This window comes from Nansenia antarctica, assembly GCF_963989245.1.
Source record: "Nansenia antarctica genome assembly, chromosome: 5".
NCBI classification, from domain to species: Eukaryota; Metazoa; Chordata; class Actinopteri; order Argentiniformes; family Microstomatidae; genus Nansenia; species Nansenia antarctica.
Window position 1 is genome coordinate 68,690,146 of NC_137690.1, and position 14,829 is coordinate 68,704,974.

At 47.4% G+C, this 14,829-nt stretch overlaps 1 pseudogene across 1 annotated transcript in view; it reads left to right on the forward strand.

Annotated features, from left to right (window-relative positions):
- The first annotated feature begins 5,211 nt into the window (after positions 1-5,211).
- The window catches only part of LOC308158293 (telomerase reverse transcriptase-like), a 33,847-nt pseudogene continuing 24,229 nt past the window's right edge, over positions 5,212-14,829 (forward strand). The window contains exon 1 of the transcript in view: positions 5,212-5,988. The product of the transcript in view is annotated as a telomerase reverse transcriptase-like (transcript). The remainder of the gene's footprint in view (positions 5,989-14,829) is intronic.

The following is a 14,829-nucleotide window of genomic DNA, read 5'->3' on the forward strand; positions in this document are numbered from 1 at the left end:
AGTCTACTGAACTGCATCTTGTCTCTTTCTCTTAAAAGAAAGTAAAATGGTAAACAAGAGAATCTGATACTATTCAACAAGTTATAGGTGTTATTCATTCTGTTTGAGGGATCCACAGCGTCAGTCCCTTCATCTTGCTGATCGCTGATAAAGGATCTCCTTTACTTTATTTTACCTCTTAGTACAAGTGCTAAAGTTTTGAGCCTCAGACAAGTCATGATATACATAACATTAGAAATGATCACATGTACTTTTCTTTACTGCAGGTCATTTTATATTTTGTCGCTCTGGTGTTGTGCCGTGTGGGAGGATGGGAAGTGTGGTTCAAGCCAGGTCTAAACCCAAACCCCACATTAAGGTTGTGCTGAAGCTGGGAATGAACAACAAAGACCTGGGGGCTATTCCACGTACCGTGATTAAATCTGATCCCGGTTTAAATCAGATCCTGGTGCTAATTTCAGCTTGTGTTCCGTTCCATCAATGTGGCTCAAATAATTTGCTGCTTGGTTGCTATGCAACCAATCCTTCTGAACAAACCTGGTAGCGAGCAGGTTTACAGGCTGGTTTAGGTAATACGTGCGTCAAAAATGTCTCGCAGGCGGAAACGACATCCCGAACGACGGTTCCGTCAAGTGTCTTTCCCGTGGCCTGGGGTGGTCCAGTGGTCTAGCACCGCGGTCTACAGTGCACACATATGCCCATGTCGGCATGGGTTCGAATCCAGCCCATGCCCTGCTGACATGCCCTCTCTCCCTTCTTCTCCTCACTTTCCTGTTTGTCTTCACTATATCTGTCTAATACAATGAAAAATAGGAGTGGGACTGCCTCACTCAGGGACATTTTTATTTTATTTTTTTTCCCACTTTTTACGAGATAGATAATTTGATATTTTGAAAGTGTGATCGATGGTTTATTGTGTGATAACTTGATATTTAGAAAGTGTGAGATAAATAAAAAAGGTATGTCTATCAACTTGCATTGCCAATATCACAGTGGTGTGTTTGGCGCAGGGGTTATCTTATCCACGCCCCCACATTTGGGGCTAGAGTCGGGTCTATTGTTATGAAGGCCCACAATTTAGAGCCAGTTAGTTTCCCGAATCAGCCCTATTTTGCCCCTGTTATTTCCTTTATTATTTTCCATACTATTCGTGTACGTTTTCATGAAGGTGTATGTATTGTTATTGTAATTGTATAAGTTCTGTCTTAGATTTGTTTAGTATTGTGCAAGCGCCAGTTTAGTGGGCGTGGTTTTGAGTGGCGTACGTGACCGGATGTATGATTGGCGTACGTGACCGGATGTATGTTCGGTTGGTGTATATATAGCGACGGAAGTGGTCTGTGCGTGAGAGTGACGAGAGTGAGAAGGAGAAGCAGAAGGAACCGAATGTGAGACAAAGATGGTGGATCAGTAAACGCACACGGTGCTGAGACCGAAGACAACACGAGTCATTTAGAGACCTGCCTTTAACATTGACTGTTTAGTAGTGAATCACGGGCTACCCGCTGCACCGCGGGAGTTCGGAGTTTGTTGAGTTGGCAGCGCTAGCCCAGTTTAGCTGTGTCCCCGTTAGCCAGCCTTGCTAGCCGCCGGCTGCTAACGTTGGCGCATAGCGAGACCCAAGCTGGACAGAGCCGTCGCCTCCACGAGGTGGATTGCGACCGACCGCCGACACCACCGGAGCTGACCGTGGACCACCGGACCTGAGCCATTCACCAACCTCGTCGTTGACTACGAAGAAGCCCCTTTCCCTTCGAGTTGCAACGTCACTTCCCCCCCCTTGTCTGAGGCCTTCCTCGAAGCACATGCGAGCTCCAACCAGGCCTCAACGCGCTCATTCTCAGTCCGGGACTCTAAGCCTTTTCCAGGCGAGGTACTGTGTGTGAGTGAGTGAGGGAGTGTGTGTGTGGCCGACGGGGAGGGAGTATATTTGGGATGTGTATATAATTTGTATAAATAAATGTGTTTGTTCATATGGGATACCGTTGCTGTGTGTTTAGTCGTCTGTTAGCTAATGTTAATGCTAATGCTACTGCTAATGCTAATGCTAATGCTAACGCTAGTAATGCTAGTCTAAAGGGTTGCTGGCGCCCCCCTGCCTCTATCCTCCTACACTGCCTATTTAGCTCAGAGTTAGTTAGATAACCAGCCCTTCCTAAATTCTACAGTCCTTTAGCTACTCCCTGGTTACAATTGGTCCTTCGAGCCGGATAGGTTGTGTAGTGATAGCATGGCTGAGCGCAGCCAACCAGACAAGACAGTTACCCCCCCTTCTCCGCCCCCTGAGCCAGAGCCACGACCACAGAGAGTCCCGCGGTTGCCTCCGAGGTTACAAGAGTATGAGCTTGAGCTCGAAAGCTCACTGAGTGGTAGTGAGGAGCGCACTCCACGGGATACAGTGGTCGGAGAGGCCGAGGTGTCCGCCGGCGCGCGGGTGGCTAGCACCGAGACAGCCATCAAAGAGCACCAGCCTGAGGATGAGATGGCAGAACAGCAGGGTTTTGCCGTAGAAACGGAAGAGCAGGAAGGAGAGGCCCGGTCTGACAGCGCCTGCGGGCGGAAGAGGGAGGGCCTCAGCCTTAACGATCTGCCTCCCAGTACGGCGCGCTCGAGACCTAGCTCCTGCCGTTCAGTGGCTTCCTCCCGGTCCAGGGTTTCCGTGGGCAGTTCTGCCTCTGGGGCGGATAGCATGCACTCCAGGGGGAGTAGTGCCGCGCTGTCAGAATGTATGCGCCAACAGGCCGAGATGGCGTTAGAGCGGGAACGCCTCCAGTTCGAGCGTGAACGCCTCCAGATGGAAGGAGCGGAACGTGCGGCGGAGAGACAGCGCCAGGAGGCTTTAGAGAGGGAACGCCTCCAGATGGAAGGAGCGGAACGTGCGGCGGAGAGACAGCGCCAGGAGGCTTTAGAGAGGGAACGCATCCATTTCGAGCGCGAGCGCCTCCAGATGGAGGGGGCGGAACGCGCGGCGGAGAGGCAGATGGCGAGAGAGCAACTGCACGCGGAGAAGATGGAGGAAGTGATGCAGACCATGCGCGACGTGTGCATCAGCAGAGCTCCGTCGGCCCGTAGCTCCAGAGCATCATCCGCACGGCCCTCTCGAGTGCCATCTCCTGAACCCCCCGCCGATGGCTCCATGACCCCCGCCATGACTGTCCAACTACAGGCCCAGCTGACCACCTTGAAGGAAGAGGACCAGGGACCCGACCGCTACGCGGCCCAGAGGGAGCCAGCGTCGCTGCCCGGGAGGGGAGCCATTCCCCAAGAGCGTAGCACACCCCTAGGTCCTCCAGTGAACCAAAATGCATGCAGGCCGGACACCCAGACCGTCACTCCAGCCCCGATCATCCCTACAGGATGTTTCCCCAGGTGGAGGGACCCAAGTTCCCCTTCTTCAAGGACGAGGACAGGAGCCAGTATGTGGAACTACGCATCTGCCTAGACACGCTCTTGGACGACTCCTGCTCAGAGTCCTACAAATATGCGATTCTCCTTCAGCATGTGAGGAACCCCAGAGCCCACAACATGGTTCTGGCCCATGCCTCCGCACCGACACCTTACACCAGAGCGCTCGCCGACTTGGATGCCCGCTACGGTCGTCCCTGGAACCACGCCCTTGCTGAACTGCAAGCCCTCGAACAGCAGGCCCCCATCAAGGATGAACGGGCGCTGGATGACTTCGCGCTCCGCGTGCACACCTTGGTTGGAATGCTGAAGACGCAGGGCCCAGCTGGCGCCAGCGAGATCAACAGCACCTCCAACGTAGAGCGGCTGCTCCGCAAGATCCCACGCTTCCGGCAGGAGAGGTTCCGGCGACAGCAGCGCGTTCGTAACCCCGGGAAGTTGGGTCTGAGCATGGCTGCCTTCGCGGAGTTCCTACTGGAGGAAGTGCATGACACCAACGTAGACGCCATGGGTTACGCTGAGCCGAAGAAGGAGAGGGAGAAGGGAGACCGCTGGGACAGGCCGAGCTCGAACAGAGGACGCCCAGTAGGAGTGCTGCACACGGAGGAGGAGCCTCGGAGAGAGAGGAAAGCCCGACCTGAGGGAAAGGATTCCTCTCAACCCCCTCAAAAGGGACGGAGAGGTCCACCGCCATGTCCGTACTGCACCAGCGAGCACTGGTTCAATGAGTGCAGTGACTTCAACAACCTGAGTACCGAGGCCAAGCAGAGGTGGCTCGAGGAGAACAAGAGGTGCTGGAACTGTGGGCGCGACCATCTGGCTAAGAACTGCACCTTGAGGAGAAAGTGCAACCGCTGTGAGGAGGTCCACCTCAACATCCTACACGAGGTCTCCCTCGCCAGGTCCACGGAGGGCACCAGAAGCCCTAGGTCCGGTAGCGCACCGGAAGAGGAAACACCTGTCTACTATCTAGACCCAACCCAGAGCAGCGGCTCCAAGGTCCTACTGAAGGTGGTGAAGGTCCGACTTCACCACAACAACGCTGTGTACGACACGTACGCCGTTCTAGACGACGGGTCGGAACGGACCATCCTTCTCCAGGAGGCAGTGCGCCAGTTGGGGCTCCAAGGGACTGAGGAGAAGCTGACTCTGCGCACGATACGTCGCGACCTTAAAGAGGTCACCGGGGCGAGAATCAACTTCTCTATCTCCCCGGCGGGGCGGCCGTCGGACAGATATCGGCTTCGGAATGTCTTCACCGCAGACCAGCTAGCGCTCTCCCGCTACGACTACCCCCTGGAGAGATTACGCGCAAGATATTCCCACCTACGGCGAGTAGACCTACATCCGATAGAAGGAGCGGAGCCAACCCTTCTCATCGGCTCGGACAACGCTGCACTGATCGTGTCGCTCCGTCCTCCGCTGAGAGGACCACGAGGCTGCCCGATGGCTGTTAAGACTGCGCTTGGGTGGGCCCTCCAAGGCGCTACCGAGTGGAGAGATAGAGACGGGAGAGCTACGTCATCCCTCCATGTCCGAACCGAAGAAGTGCAGACCATTGGCGCCCAACGTGGGGCTATTCCTGAAGACCCTTACTCTGAATCTGCCAATAGAAGAGGCTTCCTCAAAGAAGATGCGAAGCACAGGGCTTTCCCTAAGGGGCAACCTGATGAGCTAGCCTACTCAGAATCTGACCCTCATCGGCGGACTCGTGACAGGGATCCAAATGGGAGGGGCTATTCAAAGGAGGCACTCTGGCCAGCAGCTGGGGAATGGGGGGCAGACAAGAATAGGTTCACAGTGCCAATGGAAGAGGGTGGTCAACACAGTAGAGACCATTTGTTAGACCTAGTTAAGGCCATTCGTCAGGAGGGAAGGGGAAAGAGCTTCGAGGCCAGCGGAGCACCCCCTCAGAGGCCAGCAACGGTCAGCAGAGCACCCCTTCAGAGGCCAGCAGAGGCCAGCAGAGCACCCCTTCAGAGGCCAGCAGAGGGCAGCAGAGTGAGGTCTGAGATCCCAGAACCTTTCAGACAATTTCTGTCTGGGGCCACAGTTAGTAACAAGTACCCTGAGAAGAGGAAGAAGAAGAGCCGGTTCTCTGATGCCACAGACCAGGAGATGGATGTGGTTAAAATAATACGTGTTGATGACTCTAATAGACCACGGCAGGAAACCTTTGCCAAGCCACAGGGTGTCTACCAGGGGACAAGCTCCAGAGCTGAGACTCCAGACACAGGCAATGTTTTGGATGTGTTGAACAACATACAAATTGAGAATGTGGAAGAGGCCAACTTCCTGAAGGACAAACTGTGTCATCTTCTGAAAGAGTTCCAAGCCAACAAATCAGAGAAGGTTGAGCACAAAAGCCAAGGTCCAACAGTTGTCTCCAAAGACTACAGTCACATGAGCAAGGGCCACCTGGAATCTACTAGAGACCAATACGAAAGAAACTTCAGCCAAGAGGAGAGACATTATGAAAGCCAACCCAGGCGATCACCGAAACTCTACTCCCCAGAAACTACACAGGGTCTCTACAGAGAGAGACCCAGAGATGCAGAGGAGCAATTGGAGAAACACAGCCATGCAAGTCGTTCTGAACCCAGAGGTTCAAGGAGAAACCATTATGAAGAGGTCTTTGGACAGGTTGACAGGTACCCACCATCCCATGCCTGGCAGGAAGAGCCATTGAAGTATCCGGAGAGGTCCCAAGGGTCCATGTACCCAGATGACTATCCACCTGCTGTGGATGAGTTTTATGACCCTTACCAACCTACACCCCCCACTCGAAGGGAGTGGGGATATGGGATGCCCCCTGGCCCTCAGACCTCCACTAGCCTAGACACTATCACCTCATACCTCACGCTGCTAGAGCAGCCTAGCCAGTGTGCCTTCCATAGTTAAATGAAACCGAGGGTTTCATGGGGCGGCTGTTATGAAGGCCCACAATTTAGAGCCAGTTAGTTTCCCGAATCAGCCCTATTTTGCCCCTGTTATTTCCTTTATTATTTTCCATACTATTCGTGTACGTTTTCATGAAGGTGTATGTATTGTTATTGTAATTGTATAAGTTCTGTCTTAGATTTGTTTAGTATTGTGCAAGCGCCAGTTTAGTGGGCGTGGTTTTGAGTGGCGTACGTGACCGGATGTATGATTGGCGTACGTGACCGGATGTATGTTCGGTTGGTGTATATATAGCGACGGAAGTGGTCTGTGCGTGAGAGTGACGAGAGTGAGAAGGAGAAGCAGAAGGAACCGAATGTGAGACAAAGATGGTGGATCAGTAAACGCACACGGTGCTGAGACCGAAGACAACACGAGTCATTTAGAGACCTGCCTTTAACATTGACTGTTTAGTAGTGAATCACGGGCTACCCGCTGCACCGCGGGAGTTCGGAGTTTGTTGAGTTGGCAGCGCTAGCCCAGTTTAGCTGTGTCCCCGTTAGCCAGCCTTGCTAGCCGCCGGCTGCTAACGTTGGCGCATAGCGAGACCCAAGCTGGACAGAGCCGTCGCCTCCACGAGGTGGATTGCGACCGACCGCCGACACCACCGGAGCTGACCGTGGACCACCGGACCTGAGCCATTCACCAACCTCGTCGTTGACTACGAAGAAGCCCCTTTCCCTTCGAGTTGCAACGTCACTTCCCCCCCCTTGTCTGAGGCCTTCCTCGAAGCACATGCGAGCTCCAACCAGGCCTCAACGCGCTCATTCTCAGTCCGGGACTCTAAGCCTTTTCCAGGCGAGGTACTGTGTGTGAGTGAGTGAGGGAGTGTGTGTGTGGCCGACGGGGAGGGAGTATATTTGGGATGTGTATATAATTTGTATAAATAAATGTGTTTGTTCATATGGGATACCGTTGCTGTGTGTTTAGTCGTCTGTTAGCTAATGTTAATGCTAATGCTACTGCTAATGCTAATGCTAATGCTAACGCTAGTAATGCTAGTCTAAAGGGTTGCTGGCGCCCCCCTGCCTCTATCCTCCTACACTGCCTATTTAGCTCAGAGTTAGTTAGATAACCAGCCCTTCCTAAATTCTACAGTCCTTTAGCTACTCCCTGGTTACACTATGTTTAATATAACAGATATAAAGAGCTTACCTTTATCAATAATGTTCATCGATATCGCAAACGATTAATTTGATTCCATTCTAAACGACCATATGGTTTTTTTCCTTGCCCAGTAAATACAGTGCGAGTCAGAAGCCCTTGTTTACAGCCACGTCACATAGCAAAACCGAGCATGCTTGGTTTCAACCCCCGAATTTCCATATCATTGGTCCTCGAAAGTCATTTTTCCCGCCTCTGCTCGATTCTATTGGCTCTGACGCTTCAAATGAGTGGTCAATCATGAAATTTGACCAATGGGTTTGGGAGAAAATCCAGTGGTTAAACGACGCGTCACGAAGCTGGTGTGAAAAGGAGGCAGTTGCGCAATAGGAGCGCGCAGGGGAGCCCTGCTGGACGGAAACAGTCTAAACAGTTGGATTTGGATGCAATTTATACCAATAGTGATATGTCAATGAAATATAATACATTTTACAGTCTTGATACATGGGAAAGTCTGATACACTGATGTCTGACTCATCAGACCCTGGAGTACGGATTCCTAGATGATTTGGGCTATAAGGTCAGGTTTCCAAGCTGATATTCACTCTAAAAGCTGTTTTTTTTTTAGGCGGAGATTGAATTTGAGATTTTTCACAATGTTCTAGCTCTATTTACTCTGACACAGTAACATATATTTGGATTCTGACACTTCTACAGTCACCCCACAGGTATCATTTGATACCAAGATCATTATGAAGGCCCTTGTGATTGTGGAGATATTCTATATTCACTGTGGGCATGTGATTTCGAGCAGAAAACCTGAAAAATAGCATCGATAAGAAAGCAGCCAGCTAGAGGTCCCGCTTCGATACTTGATTTAATTTTTATTTTTATTTTTTTTACATTTAACCGAAGCCTTCATGCAAATCGATTTACAATATATATATATATATATATATATATATATATATATATATATATATATATATGTCTAAGTGAATCATCTATCCATCAGTAATCATAAGAAAAAATAATCTATGCCAAATCCAGGGTCCAGTTAGAAGAACATAATTTACTACTCAGAAAGGCTTCAAACACCATTGTAATCGTGTCAGTTCTTGTAAATTAGCAGACACCATCATTTTATAGCCTACATACTTTTTTAGATGAGATTTTAGATTAGATTCAGACAACGAAATGCAGTAAAAAGTGTGTCAGAAGAGGGATTTGAACCACCGTCTTAAAATGACGAATTAATACTATGGCAGCGGTCAATACCAATATGCCATCGTGACAATATGACTGTATGTAGCCTGCTGCTGATATCACCACAGTAGTAAATATTAATTTATTAAAATATGAACATATATAACAATAACTGGGGCTAGTATGACCTACGCATTTAATCGGTCAGGAGGGACAGTACAGGGGGGTAGTAGATGTCTCAGGAGGGACAGTACAGGGGGGTAGTAGATGTCTCAGGAGGGACAGTACAGGGGGGTAGTAGATGTCTCAGGAGAAACAGTACAGGGGGGTAGATGTCTCAGGAGGGACAGTACAGGGGGGTAGTAGATGTCTCAGGAGGGACAGTACAGGGGGGTAGTAGATGTCTCAGGAGAAACAGTACAGGGGGGTAGTAGATGTCTCAGGAGGGACAGTACAGGGGGGTAGTAGATGTCTCAGGAGGAAATCACAGCCTTATTCCCGATGGGTCTGAGACTGATGGCTGAATCTCAAAAGTCGGTATAAGTTATTTTACCACCCGGTATAAAGCAGGCACTAATCTTGCCCACAGCTCTCTCTCTCTCTCTCTCTCTCTCTCTCTCTCTCTCTCTCTCTCTCTCTCTCTCTCTCTCTCTCTCTCTCTCTCTCTCTCTCTCTCTCTCTCTCTCTCTCTCTCTCTCTTCTGTTCTCTCTCTCTTCTGTTCTCTCTCTCTTCTGTTCTCTCTCTCTTCTGTTCTCTCTCTCTCTTCTGTTCTCTCTCTCTTCTGTTACCGTGTAGACCTAATGAACTTATTCAGCATAGTCTTGTGTTTCTACTCCCTTCATAGCCAGTGTTATACTTCCCGTAGTGTGACTCTTACCGGGGTTAATAAAATCTATCTATCTGATGTTCATGTGTCACAGTATCCTGGGTGGAAGTGATAGAATCAATCACACTGTCACACAGCTACTTCTTTGAAAGAAAACCATTTATTGCTTTGAGTGAAAAGTACATCTTTGTTGTACTTCATACGTAGGTCTGTTGTACTTCATACGTAGGTCGGTTGTACTTCATACGTAGGTCGGTTGTACTTCATACGTAGGTCGGTTGTACTTCATACGTAGGTCTGTTGTACTTCATACGTAGGTCGGTTGTACTTCATACGTAGGTCGGTTGTACTTCATACGTAGGTCGGTTGTAGCAGACCTAGGAGTTGTTGTAGCAGACCTAGGAGCTGTTGTAACAGACCTAGGAGTTGTTGTAGCAGACCTAGGAGCTGTTGTAACAGACCTAGGAGCTGTTGTAGCAGACCTAGGAGCTGTTGTAGCAGACCTAGGAGCTGTTGTAGCAGACCTAGGAGCTGTTGTAGCAGACCTAGGAGCTGTTGTAGCAGACCTAGGAGCTGTTGTAGCAGACCTAGGAGCTGTTGTAGCAGACCTAGGTGCTGTTGTAACAGACCTAGGAGCTGTTGTAGCAGACCTAGGAGCTGTTGTAGCAGACCTAGGAGCTGTTGTAGCAGACCTAGGAGCTGTTGTAGCAGACCTAGGAGCTGTTGTAGCAGACCTCGGAGCTGTTGTAGCCGACCTAGGAGCTGTTGTAGCAGACCTAGGAGCTGTTGTAGCAGACCTAGGAGCTGTTGTAGCAGACCTCGGAGCTGTTGTAGCAGACCTAGGAGCTGTTGTAGGCGCTGTTGTAGCAGACCGAGGAGCTGTTGTAGCAGACCGAGGAGCTGTTGTAACAGACCTAGGAGCTGTTGTAGCAGACCGAGGAGCTGTTGTAGCAGACCTATTGGGTGCTGTTGTAACAGACCTAGGAGCTTAGGCTTGAGAGACACATTTCAACTACACATAAAGTTTTGAGAGACACATTTCAACTACTGTGTAGAGGTTAGTAGAGAGAGTGTATAGGAATCGACTTTTGAGATTCAGCCACATTTTGCGTTTCAAGCAGTGACAGGAAGTGGGAAGGGTCAGACTTCTCACCTCTGAGACAGGTATCTGCTTATCCTTCAGAATGGCAATCTCTCTCAGTATGTTATTGGTGTTGTCTTCCAGAGCTGCATTTATGACAGCAGTAACATCCTGTAGAAAGAGATTGGAGATTTAAAGGAGTGGTTTGTGTGGTTTTGAGACTACACATGAGTGGTTTGTGTACAAGTCTTCGAGTACTACAATAGCTAACTTGCATCTCGAAATCAAGTACCCAGACCACTGAGATAAGATCCCGACATGTCAAGTGAACAGGTCATAATAAATATTTGCTTGAAAATAATTGTATTGAAAATAATAACTAATAAATAATAACAATTTATAAAACAAGAAAAAAATTCAGACAATATATCATATTTATGAAATCTTAATAAACAAATACAGTAGCCTACAGACTCTAAAAGAAAAATTGGCCCCATCAACAGGACTCAGCCCCTTGGTCAGCAGCAGAAAGACCCGTGGTCATCATCTTATATACAGTGCATTGCTCATAGATGGCTATCATGTTATACAGTACATACCAGGGTTTTTCCTGGGTCAGAATGAGGGCTTGGTGGGTGATTTTGTGCGCGCACTACGCGTTTTTTTTTTGAGGGACCCCCAATTGTTGTATTTGTATTGTAAATTGTAATTATTAATATTAATAATTATTATTAATGTACCTGGTTATGTTACAGTAGAGAAACAAAAAACAGTTACCAAAACTGAGTATTTACTAGCTAAGATTGGCAAAAGATTGGCGTGGTGCAACCGAAATTAGTAAACAACTAGTTTGAAACTAACTAGTAACAACTAGGGGTTTAGTAAATACTAAATGCAGTAGTAATGACTTACGCCATATTGGTGCAACCCAGTCCAGTAGGCTACCAGATACGATGTTGTAATGTATGCACATATTTTGCTACCACGGTTGCCAGACGGAATTGACAATGTCCAGCCCAACCGGTCTAAAAGCTGCCGAATCCACCCGTCTAGTGTGACCAAAAGTAGCCCAATCTGGCAACACTGCTTGCTACGTTCTTGCAGCTCGCGTGAACACCGGTTCTTCCATCAGCGCTCGCCTGCCGCTTCGATTGCAGACTCAAGTTAACGCGCGTGCAGAAAGATGCCACGAAACTCATGTCCGGTAGCTTTCTTTCAAGGAATTTCAAAAATAAAAGTCCTGTAAAACAATTGTTATTTCTCGCCGTGAGAAATAGAGATGCGGCGTGAGAGCGTGAGAACTGGTTGAAATGCGTGAGTCTCACGGTGATTGCATGAGACTTGGCAGCTCTGGTCAAAGCATTAGAACGTAGAACGGAAAATCGCACGCGCGCTTTGCGCACGGAAAGCCACCGGCCCCGATTTGGCCTGATTTCTTTTTTCCGTCAGGAGATTTTTTTTTTGCTTTAATCCCTGTAAATAAGAGGAATGGTGAATATAAATATATGTATAGGGTAAATATGTGTATAGGATATGAACAGCAGTATTATACAGCAATATTATACAGTATTATACATGACTATAGGTAGGCTATGTCTATAAGCTATTTTACAGTTATTTTACAATTCTCATAGCTTTTTTCTGTAGTGTAATCAATGGTTTTAGAGTGCTTTTGTATGCATTCCCCCATATCTCCACACAGTAACTCAAATAATATTTTGGTAAGACAAGACAACAATAAAGAGTATACAACATCCTCTGTTCCAGAATATGTTTTGCCCTACACAATACACTCCTTGATACTTTGGATCTAACGTATCTTATGAGATTTCTAACAGAATTTACTGTCTAATATTACTCCTAGAAATGTGTATTACTCAGGTTGGGGTGTAAGAGGTTAAAGGTGACTCACATAGACTTGGATGTCCTTGGGGGTGCTGTCGATGCGTCCTGTGGGGGAGGTGAAGCGAGGCAGGTGGTCCAGGGTGACGTGACTGATCAGGACGGGGTGGGACAGGGCGATCACCAAGGAACCCTGCGCCCCATGGAACACAAACGTGTTCAATATTTACGATCAAAAGTCCTCTTGTGTGTGGGCAACTCCCGAGTCCCAACAACTCTCGAGCAGGGTTGCCAGATGGGCAGTTTCTTTGGTGGAATTAGCGGTTTTTAGACTGTGGTTAGGCTGGAAAGTGTCAATCCCATCTGGCAACCCTGCTCCCGAGTCCGATTGTGACGTGGATGGAATGTAGCCAATCAAGAAGCGAGCTGACTTCTTTCGAGATTTTCGAGATTTCTGGCTTGAGTGACGAGACTCTACTGTCGTAGGACAGATCTTTATGTATGTTGTGTGCTGTATTGAGAATATCGGAACACACCACACACAATACGATCAAAACTGTTCAATCCATGATTTTTTATCTTCATGTGTGGGGTCTCTCTCAGATAAAAAATCTGTTAAGATTTAGAAAATCTTTATGTGTGTACCAGGCTTTAGGCAAGACCTGATTAACAAAACGAGAAGATTTCTACTACAGATTTCATATTACAGCTGTGTTTAGTGCTATTCAATGCAAGATAGACACACTGGCTGGCTGAGGTCTGACTGAGGTCTTAAAACAGCTGTTATTTCATCATTCATTCATTAGGCTACAATTGAATATGCTTTATAGGTTTTAGGTCAAACATGGCCAATAATCACAACATTCTCAATAAAGCTCAAACATTACAAATAATGTATACTGTATACCCCTCCCCCTGGATTTGGATAAATATTACTTGACTTAATTACAACTGTTTCACCTTTCTATAACCAAAACACCAATAACTTAAGATAAGATCAAGCCTACAGACACCAAATTAATTAATGTTAATGTGTTTAATAATCGTGTAGCATAATATTTCTCATACTTTTCCATCTAAGCTGGATCTTCGTACACTCTACATTCTGATAGTTTTTTCTTTATTTTTTTCTTCCCTCGCTCGCCTCACTTTTCTGACAATTAAATCTGTTAAACAATGAATGAAGTTTGCCTTACCGTTTCCTTGGAAGGCAGGGTGACGACAAACGTGCTGGGGTACAAGTACCAAACGCCTGAGAGCCAGAGGGAGAAGGGAGAATCAGAGAATCGAAAATAGGACTGAATACGTTATCAAGTGGTATGCTCCACTATCCTCAACAAATCTGCAACATGCTCCATGCTGTCGGTTGATTGAAACAACACCCAAGCTGCTAGTGACAAAGCTACAATGTCTGTCTCTGAAATTCATGATATTAGCTTGCCATGTTAACTGGTGAAATACATTATTGGTAGGGATGGGAATCGAGAACTGGTTCCAGTTGAGAACCGGTTTCAAATTGTTCGATCAATCGGAATCGTACGCCTCCAAGGATATCGATTCCTTTTATTGATGCTGCCATATTTTTCTTACAGTTTTGCGTTGCAAAAACTAATGAGTCATGACGTCAAACTCTGTAATAATCACAATACTATAACCGTGATTTATAGAAACTTCTCTTTTAATAACGTCCATGGAAAGAGGGCAATCAGATATGCAAATTGAAATTAAACAACGTGGAAATCTGTTGCTAGCAGCACAATCGCGGGTCTGTAGTTTAAACACATTTTTTATTCATTTGTTTGTCAAGTCTATTTATGTCTTGGAAATGTCTTTAGGATAACCTAACCCTACATGTTAATGATGTGGTAGGTCAGGTGGTCAGAACATATGTACTTCAAAAGGCACTAAAAATCTTTTGTGGAAAATGTACTAATAGGGCCAAAGAGGTCACATCATATATATCACTGTGAATAGCTTGCTGGTGGGCTAGTAACACCACACAAGTAGGACTTATGAATCTAGAATGAAATGGATGTGAAGTGACACTCACCGAAAGTCAAGAGGAGAAGAAGCAGGATGGCCTTCCTCACATCAATGTTGAACAATGCACCAGCTACAGGGAGAGAGAAAAAGGCTAATGTCAACAAACAAACAAGTAATGCTAACAAATGATCTACAGGAGAGAGATAATGCGAATTGTTAAGTATACATTACTTGATTAAACACATGCACGCACGCACGCAAACACACACACACACATGCACAGACACACATACACACACACGACCAACGTGCGCATACACACCGCAACGCAACACATCTGCATACACACCACAACATGCACATGCACACTGCAATAAACACGCACGTACACACACACACACACACGTACACACACACACACGCACACACAAACAATGGGAT